At 49.8% G+C, this 24,172-nt stretch overlaps 2 pseudogenes across 2 annotated transcripts; both read left to right on the forward strand.

Annotated features, from left to right (window-relative positions):
- Positions 1–529: 529 nt before the first annotated feature.
- On the forward strand, positions 530–10,997 carry LOC309801711 (dipeptidase 2-like; annotated as a pseudogene). The gene is made up of 8 exons: positions 530–693; positions 1,020–1,146; positions 1,450–1,579; positions 1,803–1,944; positions 2,246–2,315; positions 2,436–2,612; positions 2,992–3,076; positions 10,714–10,997. The product of its transcript is annotated as a dipeptidase 2-like (transcript).
- Positions 10,998–12,586: 1,589 nt separating this feature from the next.
- LOC309801712 (dipeptidase 2-like) lies at positions 12,587–23,057 on the forward strand (annotated as a pseudogene). The gene is made up of 8 exons: positions 12,587–12,750; positions 13,077–13,203; positions 13,507–13,636; positions 13,860–14,001; positions 14,303–14,372; positions 14,493–14,669; positions 15,049–15,133; positions 22,774–23,057. The product of its transcript is annotated as a dipeptidase 2-like (transcript).
- Positions 23,058–24,172: the final 1,115 nt, after the last annotated feature.

Below are 24,172 nucleotides of genomic sequence, written 5' to 3' on the forward strand. Positions count from 1 at the left end.
CTCTTCCCCCACACAAGCCCTCATGGCCCAGTCCCGGGAAACCGGGAGCCCAGAGCACTTGTGGCCACAGAGGCACTGGCACGCAGCCCTCGGGGTGGGCAGGGCCGGCTGCAGGCAGATGGGGATGAGGTGTGCTCCCGGGAGGCCTCGGGCTGAAGGTGGCCCTCTGAGAGAAGCACCCCAGCTTGGACAGGAAGGTTACAGGCCGGGGAGAGCAACCTAGGGCGCCCCCTCGGAGCAGTGGGAGTGGGAAGAGGGGCAGGGGTGGAGGGAACCCGCGAAGGGAGGCGAGTGGGCTCTCCGCAGAGGCCAGCTTAGCCCGCAGGAGCTGCCTGTGAGCAGGGGGCGGGAGGGCACTGCTGCCCTGTGGCTGCTGGGCTTCCCGGATCGCGGCTCTCTGCGAGGGTCCTGTGACTCTGTATCCCCTCCCTCAAACCGCCCCCCTCGCGAGGCCGCGCCGCTGGGTGCCCTGTGTCGACAGGCAGAACCCCACTGCCCGCCCCTCTCAGACCCGCCTCTGCCCGCCTCGATGGTCCCCGCGCACTCAGCCAGCGGCCTCTGCTGTGTCTGCTGCTCCTGCTGGGTCTGCTGCTGCGGCCGGTTACCCGTGAAGACCACGCCGGGCACCTCCAGAACCCCAAGTCCGCGGGAGCGCACGCGGGCCCTGATGCGGGACTTCCTGATTGTGGACGGGTGGCTGCAGTGTGTGCCGGCTGCTGGGGGCCGCTGGGGGCCTAGCCTGGCCCCGGGCAGGGCAGGAGGTCCGGAGCATGCAGAGCTAGTGGGGAGGCTCCCTCCCACCACCCCTGGATGTCCTCTCCATCATCTATGGATGCCCTTCCCCTTCTCTGTCATCCCCTCCCTGCTGGGAACCCCTCAGCCCAGGCCTCAGCTGCTCCTAGTATAGTCTGTGTGACAGTGGGAGGTGGGGGACCCACAGGCTGGCCCAGGCCAGGCAATGTGTCCTGCCTCATCCCAAGACCTAAGGAGCCCACCTATTTGCCTTGACCTCCCTCCAGCCACAACGACATGCCCCTGGTCCTGAGGCAGTTTTACCACCACGGGCTACAGGATGTTAATCTGTGCAATTTCAGCCATGGCCAGACCAGCGTGGACAGGCTGAAAAATGATCTCGTGGGTGCCCAGGTACCAAAGGGACACACAAGGTGCCACCATGGCTGCTGGGGAATGTGGGGCAGTTTGGGGGCCTCAGAGACCACAGGTTAGTCACATTGGAACTAAGTTACCATAGTGACCTAGAAAGTGCCATGCCATGGATGCTGGGGGAACAGGGGTCACAGTGAGCCAACCTGACGGGCATCCAAGTACCACAGAAAAAGCAACGCATTACATGGGACTTCTGGGCACACTGAGTGTTGTGCCAGCTGAGGAGGCTATGAGAAGCCCAAGGAGCTCCAAAGCCCAAACTAAGCCCTTGCCTTCCCTCAGTTCTGGTGAGCCTACGTCCCATGCCGGACCCACGAACGCAATGCTGTGCGCCTCACCCTGGAGCAAGTTCACCTCATCTGCCCCATGTGTGCCTCCTATTCTGAGCTGGAGCTTGTGACCTCAGTTAAAGGTAGACGGGGGACTTCCCTGGTAGTCCAGAGGTGAAGACTCCACGCTTCCACTGCAGGGGCCTCGGGTTGGATCCCCGGTGGGGGAACTAAGAGCCCTCATGCTGCGTGGCACGGCCAAAAAAACAAAACAAAATGGTAAAGAGACTGGTGGTGGTAGGTGTTAGGGACTTCACTTAGCTACCCCTGCCTCTGAAAATGATCATCTGACCTACCTGCCCCCAGCTCTCAACAATACCCGGAAGTTGGCTAGCCTCATTGGTGTGGAGGGCGGCCACTCACTGGACAGGAGCCTCTCCATCTTGCGTACCTTCTATGCGCTGGGTGTGCGCTACGTGACACTCACCCACACCTGCAACACGCCCTGGTGAGCACAGTGCAGATGGTAAGGGCCCAGTGAGGCAGGGATCTGCCCAAGATCACGCTGGGGCCCAAAGCAAGTTTACCCCTGGGATCCAGCCCTGAACCTGGGGTTGGGAGGGGAATGGAGGTTTGCAGAACAAGACTGAATCCCCAGAAGGGCCCTCCTACTGCCAGGCACAGCCCAGTTTGGGTCCCTCCTCTTGCATCAGGGAGTTGCAGGTGTAGACGGTTCGACAGAACCTCTTTCTACGCTCTTGTAGCCAAGTCATGGCCACCAGTCAGACTGCCTCCTGGCCATCCTGCAGAGCACAGAGCTCAGCAAAGGGTATCCACCCCTTCTACAGCAATGTCAGTCGGCTCACCGGCTTTGGCGAGGTAAGGACCCGGCTTCCATACCCTGCCCCACATGAATGTACAGCCCCGCCTGTTCCCTACAGATAAATACACACAAGATAAATGCAGCCCTCATGCCCTCTCCCCATCCTGTCCCTGCAGAAGGTGGTGGCAGAAATGAACCGCCTGGGCATGATGGTGGACTTGGCCCATGTCTCGGATGCTGCGGCACGGCGAGCCCTCCAAGTGTCACAGGCACCTGTCATCTTCTCCCACTCAGCTGCCCGGGGTATGTGCAAGAACACTCGCAATGTTCCTGATGATATCCTGCAGCTTCTGGTGAGAGACTGCCCTGGCCCTCAAACCTAAAGCAAGAGATTCAAACCAGGAGCCCTTGAACCTGAGCCTCTTCTCCCTCCATTTCCTCAAACGCCAGGTTAAATATCTTCTGCCCCCAAAACCCACGGTCCACAGCCCCTGAACTCTTCAGCCCTAGGTGGGGGTCTAGGTGGTAAGATACTCCTCCAAACCCGGAAACCCAGGGCCAACACACCACCCAGACCAGGGCTGCGGCTCCTCCATTCACACAAACCCAGAGAGGAGATGACTCTGACCTCACAGCCAGGGCTGAACACCTTCCTCACAGGGGCCGAGAGAGTGAACAGGCAGCTGGCTGTGCTGGGGGCCAAGCTGACTGGCCACGGGTCCGCCCCTGCAGAAGAAGAACGGTGGCATCGTGACGGTGCCCTTGTCCGAGTGGGTGCTGCAGTGCAACCCGTTAGCCAACGTGTCTACTGTGGCAGGCGAGCCTCACCCTGGGCTCTCTGAAAACTCGGATTTGGAGCTGAAGCTGGGTCCAAATTTAGGGAGGACTTCAGAAGAGCCCCAGTGGTTTGACCCACCTATTGGCAATAGGTACAGCACCCAAAAACCCAAGAATGGACAGTACACAGCACCTTGGTGCCATGTGGAACTGGAGCCACAGAATCAAAACTGCGATACGGATGGGTATCAGGGAGGCTGTCAGACACTGCTTTATGTCAAACACATAAAGAAAATATCCACTATCAGAACCGTTGGTTGACTGACTTTTTTTCACATCTTTCTGACAAAATTCGTGAAGTTGTGAGTACCACAAGCGTCATTACACTTCTGTTCAAGATGTAATCTCAGGCTCACAATCATTGTTTAGCTTCTGTACATTGCAGTGTACATAAAGGTCTGTATTAGTCTGGTTGGGCTGTTATAGTGAAATACTATAGACTGAACGACTTCAACAGCAGAAATTTATTTTCTCACAGTTCTGGAGGGTGGAAGTCCAAGATTAAGGTATTGAATACCATGAGAATTGGTTTCTGGTGAGAACAATCTTCCTGGCTTGCTGACGGCTGTCTTCTTGCAGTGTCCTCACACGGCCTTTCCTCTACGAGCAGAGGGAGAGAGATCTCTGGAATCTATTCCCCTTCTTATAAGGACACCATCAGTCCCTGTCAGATTACTACCTCACCCTTATGACTTCAGTTAACTTCAGTTACCTCCCTAAAGGACCTATCTCCTATCTTCTACAGTCAACTTAGGAGGGGCTTCAACATATAATTTTTCAGGGGACACAATTCAGTCCATAACAACAACTTAAGATAGCTTTCTCTGATTTTCAGTCTTTCACTAATACCTCCCTCTTTGTCTACGAGTTATTCAAGTTTCCTTAAATTTATTTTGAATTTTCTTACATTATCCCTTCCCTTTAAATGCTGTCTTCACTTCTTAATTGGCATTTCTTGCAAATGAAGGCACCTTTCCTCACAATATATTGATTACTCTCCCCACTGTAACACAGCGTCTTCTCCCATGACTTTCCTGAAATGGTTCCACTTTTGTTCATAAAAGTTTAGCCATCCAATCAGATGCTTTATTTTCAGTTCCCATAGCATTTTGCCTTTGGGAAACAACTGACTCCATTAGATGGTGCTTCTTTTAAAACTACCTTCCTTTATGTTTTATAGCAATCTTATGATTTCTGTTGGCATACCACCTAGCTTCTTTCTGATCATTCTTTTTATTTTTAGTTTTCAGTTGTTTCTCTCCTCACTCCTTAGCGTCAGATACTACATACAGTTGGCCTTCTTCTCATCTCTTATATACTCTCTCTCTTACTCCAGCAGCTTTGTTTACCATTTAATATATTATCTGCCAGGCGCCTTCCATCTGTTACCAACATCTCTCCCTCTGTCTTTGTCATTTCAGCCTTCGCTATGCTCTCTGAGCTCTCACAGGCAGATCTATTGAACACAGGAATCTCAGTGGAAAATACGAGTACGTTATTTCTCTACTGAGTAAAGCCCTTACAGATCACATGGTCCTGATCCATCTTGCAGCCACCTCATCTGGACTATTTGACCTCCCATGTCACAATAGCAGAGGACCAGACAAGAGGGACACTGGCTCCTAATGACCTCAGCTCAGAAGTGATACACTTGGATTCTGCTTCTTTGCCACTGGCCACAACGAATCAAAGGAAAACAGTTGAACTACAAAGGAGGATGAAAAATGTAGATAAGCACATAGGATATTTGATGAGTGCTATCTCGAGGTGACTGACATCACCTCCCATCAAACTTTTATTTCACAGAGAAAACACAGACTATAAAGCAAAAACACCCCAAACTACCTTCTTCTCTTTACGTCCAAGAAGAGCTTTTCGACCTAGTTTATAAATACCTAGTCTCACTTCCTCAGTATCTTCCATTCATTTTCCCACCTCATTGGTATTGTTAAGGTTTTCCTCTTTAGCGATTGTATTTTGGCCCCTCCCATTAAAAAGCTGCCTCCCTCCCATTAAAAATTACTCTTGCTTGATGCCAAGTAATTCTCTAGTTACCTTTTCTCTCTTCCTAATTTCACAGTGCAGTTTATCAAAACTTGTATTTATTCTCATTGTCTGTAGTTTCTTATCTTTATGTACCTCGTGACTCACACAATTTTGCTCTTTTCTTCTTACTTATCTGCACTGGAATTGCATTCACCAACATTTAGTTTGTGATTAAATTGAGTGAATATTGTTTGGTCATTCTGTCACCTTTCAGCAATATTTGATTTTGTTGATCAAACTTGTCATCTCAGAAAAATCTTTCACCTTAACAACAGTAGCATCTTAACCTGCTACTTCTTCCTCCTGCCTCTGGACATCCTTATCTCTTTCATTGGGCACTCACTCTGCCCTCTGCCAAGAGATGTGTATTTCTCAGAAGCTCTCTTCTGCCCTTGATAGATGGTCTCATCTACTCTTGTGATTCCAGCCACCATATATATCACAGATCTTGACCTAAAACTTACATCTCTCTCTCCTGAGTCTCTTACAAACTTAACTAATTGCCAACTGAACAACTCTGCCCAAGTATAACATGGACACTTAAAATTAATTATGTGATGTTACTGAACGATTAATTTTACCTTCAATACTTACTTCCACTATTCATCTCTCTACATCATTTAGACCACCACTATTTGTACACTTGTCCAAGTTGGATACTGGGGGAACACTCAAGACTCTGGACTCTGACAACCCTCAGAATGGGAGAAAATAGTTGCAAACGAAGCAACTGACAAGGGATTCATCTCCAAAAAATATAAACATAAATAAATTTGTAAACTATATAAGCAACGCATGCAGATCAATATCAAAAAAGACAACCCAATGAAACAATGGACGGAAGACCTAAATAGACATTTCTCCAAAGATGGCCAACAAACACATGAAAAGATGCTCAACATCACGAATTATGAGAGAAATGCAAATCAACACTACAAGGAGGTATCACCTCACACCGGTCAGGATGGCCATCATCAAAAAATCTACAAACAATAAATGCTGGAGAGGATGTGGAGAAAACGGAACGCTCCTACACTGTTGGTGGGAGTGTAAATTGGTACAGCCACTAGGGAGAGCAGTATGGAGGTTCCTTAGAAAAACTACAAATAGAACTACCATATGACCCAGCAATCCCACTACTGGGCCTATACCCTGAGAAAACCATAATTCAAAAGGAGTCATGTACCAAAATGTTCATTGCAGCTCTATTTACAATAGCCAGGAGATGGAAACAAACTCAGTGTCCATCGTCAGATGAATGGATAAAGAAGATGTGGCACACATATACAGTGGAATATTACTCAGCCATAAAAAGAAACGAAATTGAGCTATTTGTAATGAGGTGGATGGACCTAGAGTCTGTCATACAGAGTGAAGGAAGTCAGAAAGACAAAGACAAATACCGTATGCTAACACATATATATATATGGAATTTAAGAAAAAAAATGTCATGAAGAACCTAGGGGTAAGACAGGAATAAAGACACAGACCTACTAGAGAATGGACTTGGGGATATGGGGAGGGCGAAGGGTAAGCCGTGACAAAGTGAGAGAGTGGCATGGACATATATACACTACCAAACGTAAAATGGATAGCTAGTGGGAAGCAGCCGCATAGCACAGAGAGATCAGCTCGGTGCTTTGTGACCACCTAGAGGGGTGGGATAGGGAGGGTGGGAGGGAGGGAGATGCAAGAGGGAAAGATATGGGAACTTATGTATAACTGATTCACTTTGGTATAAAGCAGAAACTAACACACCATTGTAAAGCCATTATACTCCAATAAAGATGTTAAAAAAAAGAACACTTGTTTTTTCTTTTGTTTTGTTTTGTGTTCTTTTGTTTTTTACCTTTTAGTTTAAATTTTAGTTCCTGCCCCCAAACATCCATTAAGCCCCCAGGAGAAGGAAAAGGGGATGTGACTAGCAATAGAGAGAAACTTCCTTCACAACAATGGCCATGGCAAGCTTAGGCACTTTTGGTGAAATCTCTCTGGGAAGTACTGGCAGAGGAATAAAAGGCAAACTGACACAGAAGTATTGCCTGGTGTGCATTTCCAGCCTCTGCCTTCTTTCTCTTGTCTTGGTGGCAGGTGGAGGAAGAGGAGAAAAGGTTAAACTTTTGTATCAACCGGCAGAATAAGCTTATAACATCCTCTCACTACCTCTGCCTGGGTTCTAGTCTCTGCAGCACTACATAAGCTTTGCCCAAAGTAATGAACAGTTGAAAGTCAAATGTAATACTTCACCAAACAACTTAAAAATGCTTGCACACTGGAAAGGATTCAGTTGCGGAGATCACAAATGGACCCAGGGCAACTTTTGCCAAAAGAGAATATTGTGCTAAATGTACAGCCATCGCTCTTTTCCATATGAAGAAACAGTCAGAAGGATAAAAGAACTTGGTCAAAATCACACAAGTAAGTAGGACAGAATCTGGTCTGTCTGTCGTAAGGGTTGTGTTCTTTAACCACCAGGCTAGCTTTTCCCAAACCTGATTCATGCACAGAATAACTATACACCTCTGTTTGCCTTGAATATTCCCTGTTTATACGTATGCCTGCTGCAGTTTTTAATATTGCCCACTTTGACTCCCCAAAGCAACCAAGAACTCACAATAATTTGGTCACTCTATCCATGGACCACTGTGGTGGGACTGCCCAGGAAGCTTAAAAGTGCAGCCTCCCGAGCCCTACTCCAGATCTAGATAAGTTTTCTTAGGGTTGGCTCAAGAATCCAGGCACAAGTCTTCCTCGGTGCTTTTGTGAGTCTCTCGCTCTCGTAAGTTAATAAACCATTTATTCCGCCTTCCCCAGATGCCCAGCCAGGTCCTGTTAAGGTAGGAGTCCCCCCGCCACATCACAGGGATGCTCCCAGTCAAGTAATCTCTGGAGCCGTGGAGAATCTGAATGGTCTCATGCTGGCCCACCTGCCATGACAAACCTCCTCCAGAGCATTCCCTTTCACAGTTTACATTCTACCACTCCCAAAGGCAGTCCGCTCCAATGAGGCCTGACTTCGTCTGTCCTAACGTGTACCCGCTGATTCAAGCAGTTTAGGAAGAGAAGGTGCTGTGCTTCTCAACCACGGTGGCCCAACCTCTAAAATGGTAGTCGAAGCAGTCTCTACCTCCTGGGAACAACGCCTCTGCAACAGCCCCATTAAACGAATGTCCCATCTTTGCTTTTTCAGGGTGGGGGTCGGGCAACAGGGAGTCCCCCTCCTAAAGAAGGTTCTCTCTCATTGCCACACTATCAGAGGCTGCCCCAAATGTGCTTGCTTCCTGTGGGCCTGATCAGGCTAAGGGCAGAGTTGTCTCTTTCCTTCTCTGAGGCGGACCAAATCGTCTTAGTAACACCTCTTCACACTGTTGACCATGTTTCTCACGGGGGCTGCTGCTGAGTCTTTATCTCATCCTTCCATGGTGGAGAGACAGAGGATTCTAATGACTTTTACTTCTAGGGGAGAGGGGCCTGGAGTGATTATGTTGTCATTTTGTATTATGTCCTTTTGTCATGAATTTGTTTTCAATTTCATGTTCAAATGGGCCCACCATTCCCACTTTGTGAGGTCATTCAGCACCCGCATTTTGCACCTTTAACATCTCTCTCAGTATCACTTGGAAATGTTTGAAATGGCAGGAGCTTGTCCTCATATTCCTATCAGCTGTAAACCCGGAGCCCCGACATGAACCTAACCATTGAGCAGAACACCTCTCCACTACCTGTGTACCACTGCGAAGGCCCCTTAACCTCTTGGTTTCTTTAAGTCCTCAGTTGTAAAAATTTCAGGGTGCGATGAATTTATATTGGGGGCAGGACAAGGTCGAGAAGAGTGTGTCTTTGCTTTTATTCTTCCAAACTGGAATGTCTTCCCTCTCTTCCCCATGGGTCCAAATCTCACTTGTCCTTCAGGCCCACTGCAAAGGAGCCTTCCCTGATTCCCCTGTCCACACAAATCTCTGCCTCTTAGGCTAAGTGCCATACAACCTAGCTGTCTCTTACCTTAATCTTGCCTCTCAAGCCAATCACAGAATGTGGGTCTCTCTTGCCCTCCTGTGGCCCCTGGGGCTGTGCCAGACCACCAGCACGCCCCACCTGGGGTGTCTACTAGACTACGGCATTGGTGGGGAGGCCCAGCTGTGAGGGGCCAGGCAGAGTACCTCTGCCTCTACCCTGTTCTCCTCCAAAAAACTGCCCCTCCTCCTGAAGCCTGCCCCTCAAGTCACAGGTTCCATATATGACCTCACTGGGTAAGTGATGCCCTCACAGGCCTTCTCACAGATTCCACGGTAACAGATTCCATGGTAACTGACAACCAAACAGATTCGTATCTGGTGGAGAACTGGTAGGGAAGTTTCTCTGACTATCAGAGACAATGTCTGTCTTCATAGGCTATATATACTCAACCCTGTGCTCTGTTCCCTGGCTGGGCAGTGCAGCAGGTACACCCAGACCGGCCACCTCCACAGGAGGTATGGGATACAATCCACCTCACCTGGCTGGCACATGTTTTTGTGGGGCCTGCCAACTATGTACAACTGAGCACACTCCCACATGTAAGTAATACCAGTGACCTGGGACACCTTCAGGGACCCACAGGGCTCACTGCTGAGGACAAGTGAAAGGTCATCCCTGGACAAGTGTGCAGGACGGTTCTAAGCTTTATAATGTAGCCTTCCCCTTTGGGCTACAGGATGCTTCCATTCAGACCCTTTCCTGAATGGCCTCTTAGCAAAAGACAAGTGCATTTTTGTTGGCAAACGGTAAATGGAGCAGTTTGAGGAAGAGGGCCACAATTAGAAGCACACCTTCAAACCCAGGCACCTCTGTGCTGTCATGCAGACATCTCTATCGGTCCTCTCAGACACATCCCATACTGAGTTGCTGAGTACTCGGGGACAGGGTGGTGCCATATTGATGGGAAGACCGGAAGAATGAAGGGGGGGGTGATGAAGTGCTAATGAGACGGGAGGGCTGAGGAGATGGTGTCCCAGGAGGCTGCGTTGATGTGAGCCTAGACTTGGTACCCAGACCCCGGTTCTGAGTCTCCTGATCACTCTGCCTCAGTATTTAGCCTTGTTCTAATCTAGATAAAAGTACCAGAGGGCTAGAGTTCAGTGTGGTTGAAACAGGCGGTATAACTGGGGCCCAAGAGGGGTTGCCAAGGTGAGAGGGGTTCTTAACAAATTTGTATTAGATTATTTCTTTCCAAAACTTGAAAGACATTTCCATTAAAGCCTCAGAAGTGACAGACTGCAAGAAATGTTTTCTCTGTTGTGGAAGGGAGAGATGGAGAGGATCATGAGTGCAATTTCTTTCGGGTTCTACTGTTTTCCCTGGAAACGGTGAAGAGACTTCCTCATCTGCTGAAGCCGTAGGCTCTAGGGATTGCTTTTGCAGCCAGTGTCCCTTCTCTAGGGACTCATAGAGGTGATGGGCCAAGGCTGTGTTTTGGATGTCAAGTAGATTAAAGGTCTTCAGCCAGAAACTGGGAGAGACACGAGAGGGGGAAATTGTGGCAGGAGACTGTGCACAGCACAAGTGACTGATCAGTTCTGCTTTTCTTTGCAGCAGCAGTGGCTCCCGTTTGTCCTCCCACACCCGGGCACTACCATGTCCTCTACCGAGGGTGTGGAGAAACGCAGTTGGGCTGGCATGGGGAGACATACTGCCTGGTTGGTGGCTACCGGGCCTACGGGGATGTTCCTTTGGCCCCACCAGCAAAGGTGGAAGCAGTGAAGCCAGTCCCCAGACGTGCACCCAAACGAAAGCACTCTTCAGAAAGTTCGGACGAAGAGCTGGGCTGCTCCAGACCCAAAAACCGGCGATTGGAGCATGGTGGACCTGCTCCCTGAAGCAAGAACAGGATGGAGAGTCAAGCAGCATGCACCCTGCCCCGAGGTTCACATGCTCCTTTACTGCCAGCCCTTTCTGTCCCCAGTGGGGTCCCTTACTGCTCAATAAAATGTTTGTGTGTAACACATTTCTAGGGTCGCCAGTGCTCAGACTTAGGTCACTACCCCTGTGCTAGGCACTCCTGCCACCTGGGAAAGGTTCCAAAGGTGGAACAGCTCCAGGGGGTGCCAGGGATCACAGCAAAAACTTGAGAGCCTGGGGATGAAGGAGTTTGGGCACAGTCCCTAAAGCATCTCTGTGGTTGAGCTTCTGTGAGAAGGCACATCCCCAGAGAGAGAGAGAGAGAGAGAGAGAGAGTGAGTGTGTGTGTGTGTGTGTGTGTGTGTGTGTGTGTGTGTGTGTGTTGAGGAGAGGGGGTCTCTAGAGGAGGCAGCTAGGGGGAGGGCCTGAGGCTGGCAATGGGGAATGGCGTGCAGCCTCTGAGTAAGCACAGGCACTTAAGCCCTTGAGGTTTCTGGGAAAGCTAGAGCCACAAGGGCCACGAGATAAGGCAAGTGTAGCAGCAGAACCCAGGTGCCAGGTCTTTCCTCAGAACCTATACTTCTCCACGAGGCCGGGCCTTCCACGCTGAGGTAGGAGGGATCCTGGCCAGAAGGTCAGCCAGCAGCTCTGGGAGGAAGATTGCTGCGGTGGGGACTCTGCTGCCATGGAAATCACTTCATTTCCTTCCACTCAAATAGCCTGCTGACTGGCTTCCTGCTCTGTTGAGTAAAAGGGTCGCTGACTCTCCCCAGAAGGTCGTTCAGTTCACATCCCCAAAGTCCCTCTATTCAGGCCCTGGGGAGGTGTAGCGATTCCTGAGGGCGCTCTTTCCTGAGGCTGGCTGACAGAAGTGGGGGAGGTTCCTGATAGTTCCCAGGCGCTAGTTGAAGTCCCCAGAGAATGGTCGTGCAGGTTGGGGAGTCAAGTAGGTGGAGAGAGAAGGTCGGGGGCAGAGGACCCCTTCCTGAATCCAGAGCTCACATGGTTACCCCCCACCCACCCATTTCCAGAAACTATCTCTTCCCCCACACAAGCCCTCATGGCCCAGTCCCGGGAAACCGGGAGCCCAGAGCACTTGTGGCCACAGAGGCACTGGCACGCAGCCCTCGGGGTGGGCAGGGCCGGCTGCAGGCAGATGGGGATGAGGTGTGCTCCCGGGAGGCCTCGGGCTGAAGGTGGCCCTCTGAGAGAAGCACCCCAGCTTGGACAGGAAGGTTACAGGCCGGGGAGAGCAACCTAGGGCGCCCCCTCGGAGCAGTGGGAGTGGGAAGAGGGGCAGGGGTGGAGGGAACCCGCGAAGGGAGGCGAGTGGGCTCTCCGCAGAGGCCAGCTTAGCCCGCAGGAGCTGCCTGTGAGCAGGGGGCGGGAGGGCACTGCTGCCCTGTGGCTGCTGGGCTTCCCGGATCGCGGCTCTCTGCGAGGGTCCTGTGACTCTGTATCCCCTCCCTCAAACCGCCCCCCTCGCGAGGCCGCGCCGCTGGGTGCCCTGTGTCGACAGGCAGAACCCCACTGCCCGCCCCTCTCAGACCCGCCTCTGCCCGCCTCGATGGTCCCCGCGCACTCAGCCAGCGGCCTCTGCTGTGTCTGCTGCTCCTGCTGGGTCTGCTGCTGCGGCCGGTTACCCGTGAAGACCACGCCGGGCACCTCCAGAACCCCAAGTCCGCGGGAGCGCACGCGGGCCCTGATGCGGGACTTCCTGATTGTGGACGGGTGGCTGCAGTGTGTGCCGGCTGCTGGGGGCCGCTGGGGGCCTAGCCTGGCCCCGGGCAGGGCAGGAGGTCCGGAGCATGCAGAGCTAGTGGGGAGGCTCCCTCCCACCACCCCTGGATGTCCTCTCCATCATCTATGGATGCCCTTCCCCTTCTCTGTCATCCCCTCCCTGCTGGGAACCCCTCAGCCCAGGCCTCAGCTGCTCCTAGTATAGTCTGTGTGACAGTGGGAGGTGGGGGACCCACAGGCTGGCCCAGGCCAGGCAATGTGTCCTGCCTCATCCCAAGACCTAAGGAGCCCACCTATTTGCCTTGACCTCCCTCCAGCCACAACGACATGCCCCTGGTCCTGAGGCAGTTTTACCACCACGGGCTACAGGATGTTAATCTGTGCAATTTCAGCCATGGCCAGACCAGCGTGGACAGGCTGAAAAATGATCTCGTGGGTGCCCAGGTACCAAAGGGACACACAAGGTGCCACCATGGCTGCTGGGGAATGTGGGGCAGTTTGGGGGCCTCAGAGACCACAGGTTAGTCACATTGGAACTAAGTTACCATAGTGACCTAGAAAGTGCCATGCCATGGATGCTGGGGGAACAGGGGTCACAGTGAGCCAACCTGACGGGCATCCAAGTACCACAGAAAAAGCAACGCATTACATGGGACTTCTGGGCACACTGAGTGTTGTGCCAGCTGAGGAGGCTATGAGAAGCCCAAGGAGCTCCAAAGCCCAAACTAAGCCCTTGCCTTCCCTCAGTTCTGGTGAGCCTACGTCCCATGCCGGACCCACGAACGCAATGCTGTGCGCCTCACCCTGGAGCAAGTTCACCTCATCTGCCCCATGTGTGCCTCCTATTCTGAGCTGGAGCTTGTGACCTCAGTTAAAGGTAGACGGGGGACTTCCCTGGTAGTCCAGAGGTGAAGACTCCACGCTTCCACTGCAGGGGCCTCGGGTTGGATCCCCGGTGGGGGAACTAAGAGCCCTCATGCTGCGTGGCACGGCCAAAAAAACAAAACAAAATGGTAAAGAGACTGGTGGTGGTAGGTGTTAGGGACTTCACTTAGCTACCCCTGCCTCTGAAAATGATCATCTGACCTACCTGCCCCCAGCTCTCAACAATACCCGGAAGTTGGCTAGCCTCATTGGTGTGGAGGGCGGCCACTCACTGGACAGGAGCCTCTCCATCTTGCGTACCTTCTATGCGCTGGGTGTGCGCTACGTGACACTCACCCACACCTGCAACACGCCCTGGTGAGCACAGTGCAGATGGTAAGGGCCCAGTGAGGCAGGGATCTGCCCAAGATCACGCTGGGGCCCAAAGCAAGTTTACCCCTGGGATCCAGCCCTGAACCTGGGGTTGGGAGGGGAATGGAGGTTTGCAGAACAAGACTGAATCCCCAGAAGGGCCCTCCTACTGCCAGGCACAGCCCAGTTTGGGTCCCTCCTCTTGCATCAGGGAGTTGCAGGTGTAGACGGTTCGACAGAACCTCTTTCTACGCTCTTGTAGCCAAGTCATGGCCACCAGTCAGACTGCCTCCTGGCCATCCTGCAGAGCACAGAGCTCAGCAAAGGGTATCCACCCCTTCTACAGCAATGTCAGTCGGCTCACCGGCTTTGGCGAGGTAAGGACCCGGCTTCCATACCCTGCCCCACATGAATGTACAGCCCCGCCTGTTCCCTACAGATAAATACACACAAGATAAATGCAGCCCTCATGCCCTCTCCCCATCCTGTCCCTGCAGAAGGTGGTGGCAGAAATGAACCGCCTGGGCATGATGGTGGACTTGGCCCATGTCTCGGATGCTGCGGCACGGCGAGCCCTCCAAGTGTCACAGGCACCTGTCATCTTCTCCCACTCAGCTGCCCGGGGTATGTGCAAGAACACTCGCAATGTTCCTGATGATATCCTGCAGCTTCTGGTGAGAGACTGCCCTGGCCCTCAAACCTAAAGCAAGAGATTCAAACCAGGAGCCCTTGAACCTGAGCCTCTTCTCCCTCCATTTCCTCAAACGCCAGGTTAAATATCTTCTGCCCCCAAAACCCACGGTCCACAGCCCCTGAGCTCTTCAGCCCTAGGTGGGGGTCTAGGTGGTAAGATACTCCTCCAAACCCGGAAACCCAGGGCCAACACACCACCCAGACCAGGGCTGCGGCTCCTCCATTCACACAAACCCAGAGAGGAGATGACTCTGACCTCACAGCCAGGGCTGAACACCTTCCTCACAGGGGCCGAGAGAGTGAACAGGCAGCTGGCTGTGCTGGGGGCCAAGCTGACTGGCCACGGGTCCGCCCCTGCAGAAGAAGAACGGTGGCATCGTGACGGTGCCCTTGTCCGAGTGGGTGCTGCAGTGCAACCCGTTAGCCAACGTGTCTACTGTGGCAGGCGAGCCTCACCCTGGGCTCTCTGAAAACTCGGATTTGGAGCTGAAGCTGGGTCCAAATTTAGGGAGGACTTCAGAAGAGCCCCAGTGGTTTGACCCACCTATTGGCAATAGGTACAGCACCCAAAAACCCAAGAATGGACAGTACACAGCACCTTGGTGCCATGTGGAACTGGAGCCACAGAATCAAAACTGCGATACGGATGGGTATCAGGGAGGCTGTCAGACACTGCTTTATGTCAAACACATAAAGAAAATATCCACTATCAGAACCGTTGGTTGACTGACTTTTTTTCACATCTTTCTGACAAAATTCGTGAAGTTGTGAGTACCACAAGCGTCATTACACTTCTGTTCAAGATGTAATCTCAGGCTCACAATCATTGTTTAGCTTCTGTACATTGCAGTGTACATAAAGGTCTGTATTAGTCTGGTTGGGCTGTTATAGTGAAATACTATAGACTGAACGACTTCAACAGCAGAAATTTATTTTCTCACAGTTCTGGAGGGTGGAAGTCCAAGATTAAGGTATTGAATACCATGAGAATTGGTTTCTGGTGAGAACAATCTTCCTGGCTTGCTGACGGCTGTCTTCTTGCAGTGTCCTCACACGGCCTTTCCTCTACGAGCAGAGGGAGAGAGATCTCTGGAATCTATTCCCCTTCTTATAAGGACACCATCAGTCCCTGTCAGATTACTACCTCACCCTTATGACTTCAGTTAACTTCAGTTACCTCCCTAAAGGACCTATCTCCTATCTTCTACAGTCAACTTAGGAGGGGCTTCAACATATAATTTTTCAGGGGACACAATTCAGTCCATAACAACAACTTAAGATAGCTTTCTCTGATTTTCAGTCTTTCACTAATACCTCCCTCTTTGTCTACGAGTTATTCAAGTTTCCTTAAATTTTTTTTTAATTTTCTTACATTATCCCTTCCCTTTAAATGCTGTCTTCACTTCTTAATTGGCATTTCTTGCAAATGAAGGCACCTTTCCTCACAATATATTGATTACTCTCCCCACTGTAACACAGCGTCTTCTCCCATGACTTTCCTGAAATGGTTCCACTTTTGTTCATAAAAGTTTAGCCATCCAATCAGATGCTTTATTTTCAGTTCCCATAGCATTTTGCCTTTGGGAAACAACTGACTCCATTAGATGGTGCTTCTTTTAAAACTACCTTCCTTTATGTTTTATAGCAATCTTATGATTTCTGTTGGCATACCACCTAGCTTCTTTCTGATCATTCTTTTTATTTTTAGTTTTCAGTTGTTTCTCTCCTCACTCCTTAGCGTCAGATACTACATACAGTTGGCCTTCTTCTCATCTCTTATATACTCTCTCTCTTACTCCAGCAGCTTTGTTTACCATTTAATATATTATCTGCCAGGCGCCTTCCATCTGTTACCAACATCTCTCCCTCTGTCTTTGTCATTTCAGCCTTCGCTATGCTCTCTGAGCTCTCACAGGCAGATCTATTGAACACAGGAATCTCAGTGGAAAATACGAGTACGTTATTTCTCTACTGAGTAAAGCCCTTACAGATCACATGGTCCTGATCCATCTTGCAGCCACCTCATCTGGACTATTTGACCTCCCATGTCACAATAGCAGAGGACCAGACAAGAGGGACACTGGCTCCTAATGACCTCAGCTCAGAAGTGATACACTTGGATTCTGCTTCTTTGCCACTGGCCACAACGAATCAAAGGAAAACAGTTGAACTACAAAGGAGGATGAAAAATGTAGATAAGCACATAGGATATTTGATGAGTGCTATCTCGAGGTGACTGACATCACCTCCCATCAAACTTTTATTTCACAGAGAAAACACAGACTATAAAGCAAAAACACCCCAAACTACCTTCTTCTCTTTACGTCCAAGAAGAGCTTTTCGACCTAGTTTATAAATACCTAGTCTCACTTCCTCAGTATCTTCCATTCATTTTCCCACCTCATTGGTATTGTTAAGGTTTTCCTCTTTAGCGATTGTATTTTGGCCCCCTCCCATTAAAAAGCTGCCTCCCTCCCATTAAAAATTACTCTTGCTTGATGCCAAGTAATTCTCTAGTTACCTTTTCTCTCTTCCTAATTTCACAGTGCAGTTTATCAAAACTTGTATTTATTCTCATTGTCTGTAGTTTCTTATCTTTATGTACCTCGTGACTCACACAATTTTGCTCTTTTCTTCTTACTTATCTGCACTGGAATTGCATTCACCAACATTTAGTTTGTGATTAAATTGAGTGAATATTGTTTGGTCATTCTGTCACCTTTCAGCAATATTTGATTTTGTTGATCAAACTTGTCATCTCAGAAAAATCTTTCACCTTAACAACAGTAGCATCTTAACCTGCTACTTCTTCCTCCTGCCTCTGGACATCCTTATCTCTTTCACTGGGCACTCTCACTCTGCCCTCTGCCAAGAGATGTGTATTTCTCAGAAGCTCTCTTCTGCCCTTGATAGATGGTCTCATCTACTCTTGTGATTCCAGCCACCATATATATCACAGATCTTGACCTAAAACTTACATCTCTCTCTCCTGAGTCTCTTACAAACTTAACTAATTGCCAACTGAACAACTCTGCCCAAGTATAACATGGACACTTAAAATTAATTATGTGATGTTACTGAACGATTAATTTTACCTTCAATACTTACTTCCACTATTCATCTCTCTACATCATTTAGACCACCACTATTTGTACACTTGTCCAAGTTGGATACTGGGGGAACACTCAAGACTCTGGACTCTGACAACCCTCAGAATGGGAGAAAATAGTTGCAAACGAAGCAACTGACAAGGGATTCATCTCCAAAAAATATAAACATAAATAAATTTGTAAACTATATAAGCAACTCATGCAGATCAATATCAAAAAAAACAACCCAATGAAACAATGGACGGAAGACCTAAATAGACATTTCTCCAAAGATGGCCAACAAACACATGAAAAGATGCTCAACATCACGAATTATGAGAGAAATGCAAATCAACACTACAAGGAGGTATCACCTCACACCGGTCAGGATGGCCATCATCAAAAAATCTACAAACAATAAATGCTGGAGAGGATGTGGAGAAAACGGAATGCTCCTACACTGTTGGTGGGAGTGTAAATTGGTACAGCCACTAGGGAGAGCAGTATGGAGGTTCCTTAGAAAAACTACAAATAGAACTACCATATGACCCAGCAATCCCACTACTGGGCCTATACCCTGAGAAAACCATAATTCAAAAGGAGTCATGTACCAAAATGTTCATTGCAGCTCTATTTACAATAGCCAGGAGATGGAAACAAACTCAGTGTCCATCGTCAGATGAATGGATAAAGAAGATGTGGCACACATATACAGTGGAATATTACTCAGCCATAAAAAGAAACGAAATTGAGCTATTTGTAATGAGGTGGATGGACCTAGAGTCTGTCATACAGAGTGAAGGAAGTCAGAAAGACAAAGACAAATACCGTATGCTAACACATATATATATATGGAATTTAAGAAAAAAAATGTCATGAAGAACCTAGGGGTAAGACAGGAATAAAGACACAGACCTACTAGAGAATGGACTTGGGGATATGGGGAGGGCGAAGGGTAAGCCGTGACAAAGTGAGAGAGTGGCATGGACATATATACACTACCAAACGTAAAATGGATAGCTAGTGGGAAGCAGCCGCATAGCACAGAGAGATCAGCTCGGTGCTTTGTGACCACCTAGAGGGGTGGGATAGGGAGGGTGGGAGGGAGGGAGATGCAAGAGGGAAAGATATGGGAACTTATGTATAACTGATTCACTTTGGTATAAAGCAGAAACTAACACACCATTGTAAAGCCATTATACTCCAATAAAGATGTTAAAAAAAAGAACACTTGTTTTTTCTTTTGTTTTGTTTTGTGTTCTTTTGTTTTTTACCTTTTAGTTTAAATTTTAGTTCCTGCCCCCAAACATCCATTAAGCCCCCAGGAGAAGGAAAAGGGGATGTGACTAGCAATAGAGAGAAACTTCCTTCACAACAATGGCCATGGCAAGCTTAGGCACTTTTGGTGAAATCTCTCTGGGAAGTACTGGCAGAGGAATAAAAGGCAAACTGACACAGAAGTATTGCCTGGTGTGCATTTCCAGCCTCTGCCTTCTTTCTCTTGTCTTGGTGGCAGGTGGAGGAAGAGGAGAAAAGGTTAAACTTTTGTATCAACCGGCAGAATAAGCTTATAACATCCTCTCACTACCTCTGCCTGGGTTCTAGTCTCTGCAGCACTACATAAGCTTTGCCCAAAGTAATGAACAGTTGAAAGTCAAATGTAATACTTCACCAAACAACTTAAAAATGCTTGCACACTGGAAAGGATTCAGTTGCGGAGATCACAAATGGACCCAGGGCAACTTTTGCCAAAAGAGAATATTGTGCTAAATGTACAGCCATCGCTCTTTTCCATATGAAGAAACAGTCAGAAGGATAAAAGAACTTGGTCAAAATCACACAAGTAAGTAGGACAGAATCTGGTCTGTCTGTCGTAAGGGTTGTGTTCTTTAACCACCAGGCTAGCTTTTCCCAAACCTGATTCATGCACAGAATAACTATACACCTCTGTTTGCCTTGAATATTCCCTGTTTATACGTATGCCTGCTGCAGTTTTTAATATTGCCCACTTTGACTCCCCAAAGCAACCAAGAACTCACAATAATTTGGTCACTCTATCCATGGACCACTGTGGTGGGACTGCCCAGGAAGCTTAAAAGTGCAGCCTCCCGAGCCCTACTCCAGATCTAGATAAGTTTTCTTAGGGTTGGCTCAAGAATCCAGGCACAAGTCTTCCTCGGTGCTTTTGTGAGTCTCTCGCTCTCGTAAGTTAATAAACCATTTATTCCGCCTTCCCCAGATGCCCAGCCAGGTCCTGTTAAGGTAGGAGTCCCCCCGCCACATCACAGGGATGCTCCCAGTCAAGTAATCTCTGGAGCCGTGGAGAATCTGAATGGTCTCATGCTGGCCCACCTGCCATGACAAACCTCCTCCAGAGCATTCCCTTTCACAGTTTACATTCTACCACTCCCAAAGGCAGTCCGCTCCAATGAGGCCTGACTTCGTCTGTCCTAACGTGTACCCGCTGATTCAAGCAGTTTAGGAAGAGAAGGTGCTGTGCTTCTCAACCACAGTGGCCCAACCTCTAAAATGGTAGTCGAAGCAGTCTCTACCTCCTGGGAACAACGCCTCTGCAACAGCCCCATTAAACGAATGTCCCATCTTTGCTTTTTCAGGGTGGGGGTCGGGCAACAGGGAGTCCCCCTCCTAAAGAAGGTTCTCTCTCATTGCCACACTATCAGAGGCTGCCCCAAATGTGCTTGCTTCCTGTGGGCCTGATCAGGCTAAGGGCAGAGTTGTCTCTTTCCTTCTCTGAGGCGGACCAAATCGTCTTAGTAACACCTCTTCACACTGTTGACCATGTTTCTCACGGGGGCTGCTGCTGAGTCTTTATCTCATCCTTCCATGGTGGAGAGACAGAGGATTCTAATGACTTTTACTTCTAGGGGAGAGGGGCCTGGAGTGATTATGTTGTCATTTTGTATTATGTCCTTTTGTCATGAATTTGTTTTCAATTTCATGTTCAAATGGGCCCACCATTCCCACTTTGTGAGGTCATTCAGCACCCGCATTTTGCACCTTTAACATCTCTCTCAGTATCACTTGGAAATGTTTGAAATGGCAGGAGCTTGTCCTCATATTCCTATCAGCTGTAAACCCGGAGCCCCGACATGAACCTAACCATTGAGCAGAACACCTCTCCACTACCTGTGTACCACTGCGAAGGCCCCTTAACCTCTTGGTTTCTTTAAGTCCTCAGTTGTAAAAATTTCAGGGTGCGATGAATTTATATTGGGGGCAGGACAAGGTCGAGAAGAGTGTGTCTTTGCTTTTATTCTTCCAAACTGGAATGTCTTCCCTCTCTTCCCCATGGGTCCAAATCTCACTTGTCCTTCAGGCCCACTGCAAAGGAGCCTTCCCTGATTCCCCTGTCCACACAAATCTCTGCCTCTTAGGCTAAGTGCCATACAACCTAGCTGTCTCTTACCTTAATCTTGCCTCTCAAGCCAATCACAGAATGTGGGTCTCTCTTGCCCTCCTGTGGCCCCTGGGGCTGTGCCAGACCACCAGCACGCCCCACCTGGGGTGTCTACTAGACTACGGCATTGGTGGGGAGGCCCAGCTGTGAGGGGCCAGGCAGAGTACCTCTGCCTCTACCCTGTTCTCCTCCAAAAAACTGCCCCTCCTCCTGAAGCCTGCCCCTCAAGTCACAGGTTCCATATATGACCTCACTGGGTAAGTGATGCCCTCACAGGCCTTCTCACAGATTCCACGGTAACAGATTCCATGGTAACTGACAACCAAACAGATTCGTATCTGGTGGAGAACTGGTAGGGAAGTTTCTCTGACTATCAGAGACAATGTCTGTCTTCATAGGCTATATATACTCAACCCTGTGCTCTGTTCCCTGGCTGGGCAGTGCAGCAGGTACACCCAGACCGGCCACCTCCACAGGAGGTATGGGATACAATCCACCTCACCTGGCTGGCACATGTTTTTGTGGGGCCTGCCAACTATGTACAACTGAGCACACTCCCACATGTAAGTAATACCAGTGACCTGGGACACCTTCAGGGACCCACAGGGCTCACTGCTGAGGACAAGTGAAAGGTCATCCCTGGACAAGTGTGCAGGACGGTTCTAAGCTTTATAATGTAGCCTTCCCCTTTGGGCTACAGGATGCTTCCATTCAGACCCTTTCCTGAATGGCCTCTTAGCAAAAGACAAGTGCATTTTTGTTGGCAAACGGTAAATGGAGCAGTTTGAGGAAGAGGGCCACAATTAGAAGCACACCTTCAAACCCAGGCACCTCTGTGCTGTCATGCAGACATCTCTCTCGGTCCTCTCAGACACATCCCATACTGAGTTGCTGAGTACTCGGGGACAGGGTGGTGCCATATTGATGGGAAGACCGGAAGAATGAAGGGGGGGGTGATGAAGTGCTAATGAGACGGGAGGGCTGAGGAGATGGTGTCCCAGGAGGCTGCGTTGATGTGAGCCTAGACTTGGTACCCAGACCCCGGTTCTGAGTCTCCTGATCACTCCGCCTCAGTATTTAGCCTTGTTCTAATCTAGATAAAAGTACCAGAGGGCTAGAGTTCAGTGTGGTTGAAACAGGCGGTATAACTGGGGCCCAAGAGGGGTTGCCAAGGTGAGAGGGGTTCTTAACAAATTTGTATTAGATTATTTCTTTCCAAAACTTGAAAGACATTTCCATTAAAGCCTCAGAAGTGACAGACTGCAAGAAATGTTTTCTCTGTTGTGGAAGGGAGAGATGGAGAGGATCATGAGTGCAATTTCTTTCGGGTTCTACTGTTTTCCCTGGAAACGGTGAAGAGACTTCCTCATCTGCTGAAGCCGTAGGCTCTAGGGATTGCTTTTGCAGCCAGTGTCCCTTCTCTAGGGACTCATAGAGGTGATGGGCCAAGGCTGTGTTTTGGATGTCAAGTAGATTAAAGGTCTTCAGCCAGAAACTGGGAGAGACACGAGAGGGGGAAATTGTGGCAGGAGACTGTGCACAGCACAAGTGACTGATCAGTTCTGCTTTTCTTTGCAGCAGCAGTGGCTCCCGTTTGTCCTCCCACACCCGGGCACTACCATGTCCTCTACCGAGGGTGTGGAGAAACGCAGTTGGGCTGGCATGGGGAGACATACTGCCTGGTTGGTGGCTACCGGGCCTACGGGGATGTTCCTTTGGCCCCACCAGCAAAGGTGGAAGCAGTGAAGCCAGTCCCCAGACGTGCACCCAAACGAAAGCACTCTTCAGAAAGTTCGGACGAAGAGCTGGGCTGCTCCAGACCCAAAAACCGGCGATTGGAGCATGGTGGACCTGCTCCCTGAAGCAAGAACAGGATGGAGAGTCAAGCAGCATGCACCCTGCCCCGAGGTTCACATGCTCCTTTACTGCCAGCCCTTTCTGTCCCCAGTGGGGTCCCTTACTGCTCAATAAAATGTTTGTGTGTAACACATTTCTAGGGTCGCCAGTGCTCAGACTTAGGTCACTACCCCTGTGCTAGGCACTCCTGCCACCTGGGAAAGGTTCCAAAGGTGGAACAGCTCCAGGGGGTGCCAGGGATCACAGCAAAAACTTGAGAGCCTGGGGATGAAGGAGTTTGGGCACAGTCCCTAAAGCATCTCTGTGGTTGAGCTTCTGTGAGAAGGCACATCCCCAGAGAGAGAGAGAGAGAGAGAGAGAGAGTGAGTGTGTGTGTGTGTGTGTGTGTGTGTGTGTGTGTGTGTGTGTGTTGAGGAGAGGGGGTCTCTAGAGGAGGCAGCTAGGGGGAGGGCCTGAGGCTGGCAATGGGGAATGGCGTGCAGCCTCTGAGTAAGCACAGGCACTTAAGCCCTTGAGGTTTCTGGGAAAGCTAGAGCCACAAGGGCCACGAGATAAGGCAAGTGTAGCAGCAGAACCCAGGTGCCAGGTCTTTCCTCAGAACCTATACTTCTCCACGAGGCCGGGCCTTCCATGCTGAGGTAGGAGGGGTCCTGGCCAGAAGGTCAGCCAGCAGCTCTGGGAGGAAGATTGCTGCGGTGGGGACTCTGCTGCCATGGAAATCACTTCATTTCCTTCCACTCAAATAGCCTGCTGACTGGCTTCCTGCTCTGTTGAGTAAAAGGGTCGCTGACTCTCCCCAGAAGGTCGTTCAGTTCACATCCCCAAAGTCCCTCTATTCAGGCCCTGGGGAGGTGTAGCGATTCCTGAGGGCGCTCTTTCCTGAGGCTGGCTGACAGAAGTGGGGGAGGTTCCTGATAGTTCCCAGGCGCTAGTTGAAGTCCCCAGAGAATGGTCGTGCAGGTTGGGGAGTCAAGTAGGTGGAGAGAGAAGGTCGGGGGCAGAGGACCCCTTCCTGAATCCAGAGCTCACATGGTTACCCCCCACCCACCCATTTCCAGAAACTATCTCTTCCCCCACACAAGCCCTCATGGCCCAGTCCCGGGAAACCGGGAGCCCAGAG

The sequence above is a fragment of the Mesoplodon mirus genome (genome assembly GCF_964341445.2).
Source record: "Mesoplodon mirus genome assembly, contig: SUPER_3_unloc_2, whole genome shotgun sequence".
Taxonomy (NCBI): domain Eukaryota; kingdom Metazoa; phylum Chordata; class Mammalia; order Artiodactyla; family Ziphiidae; genus Mesoplodon; species Mesoplodon mirus.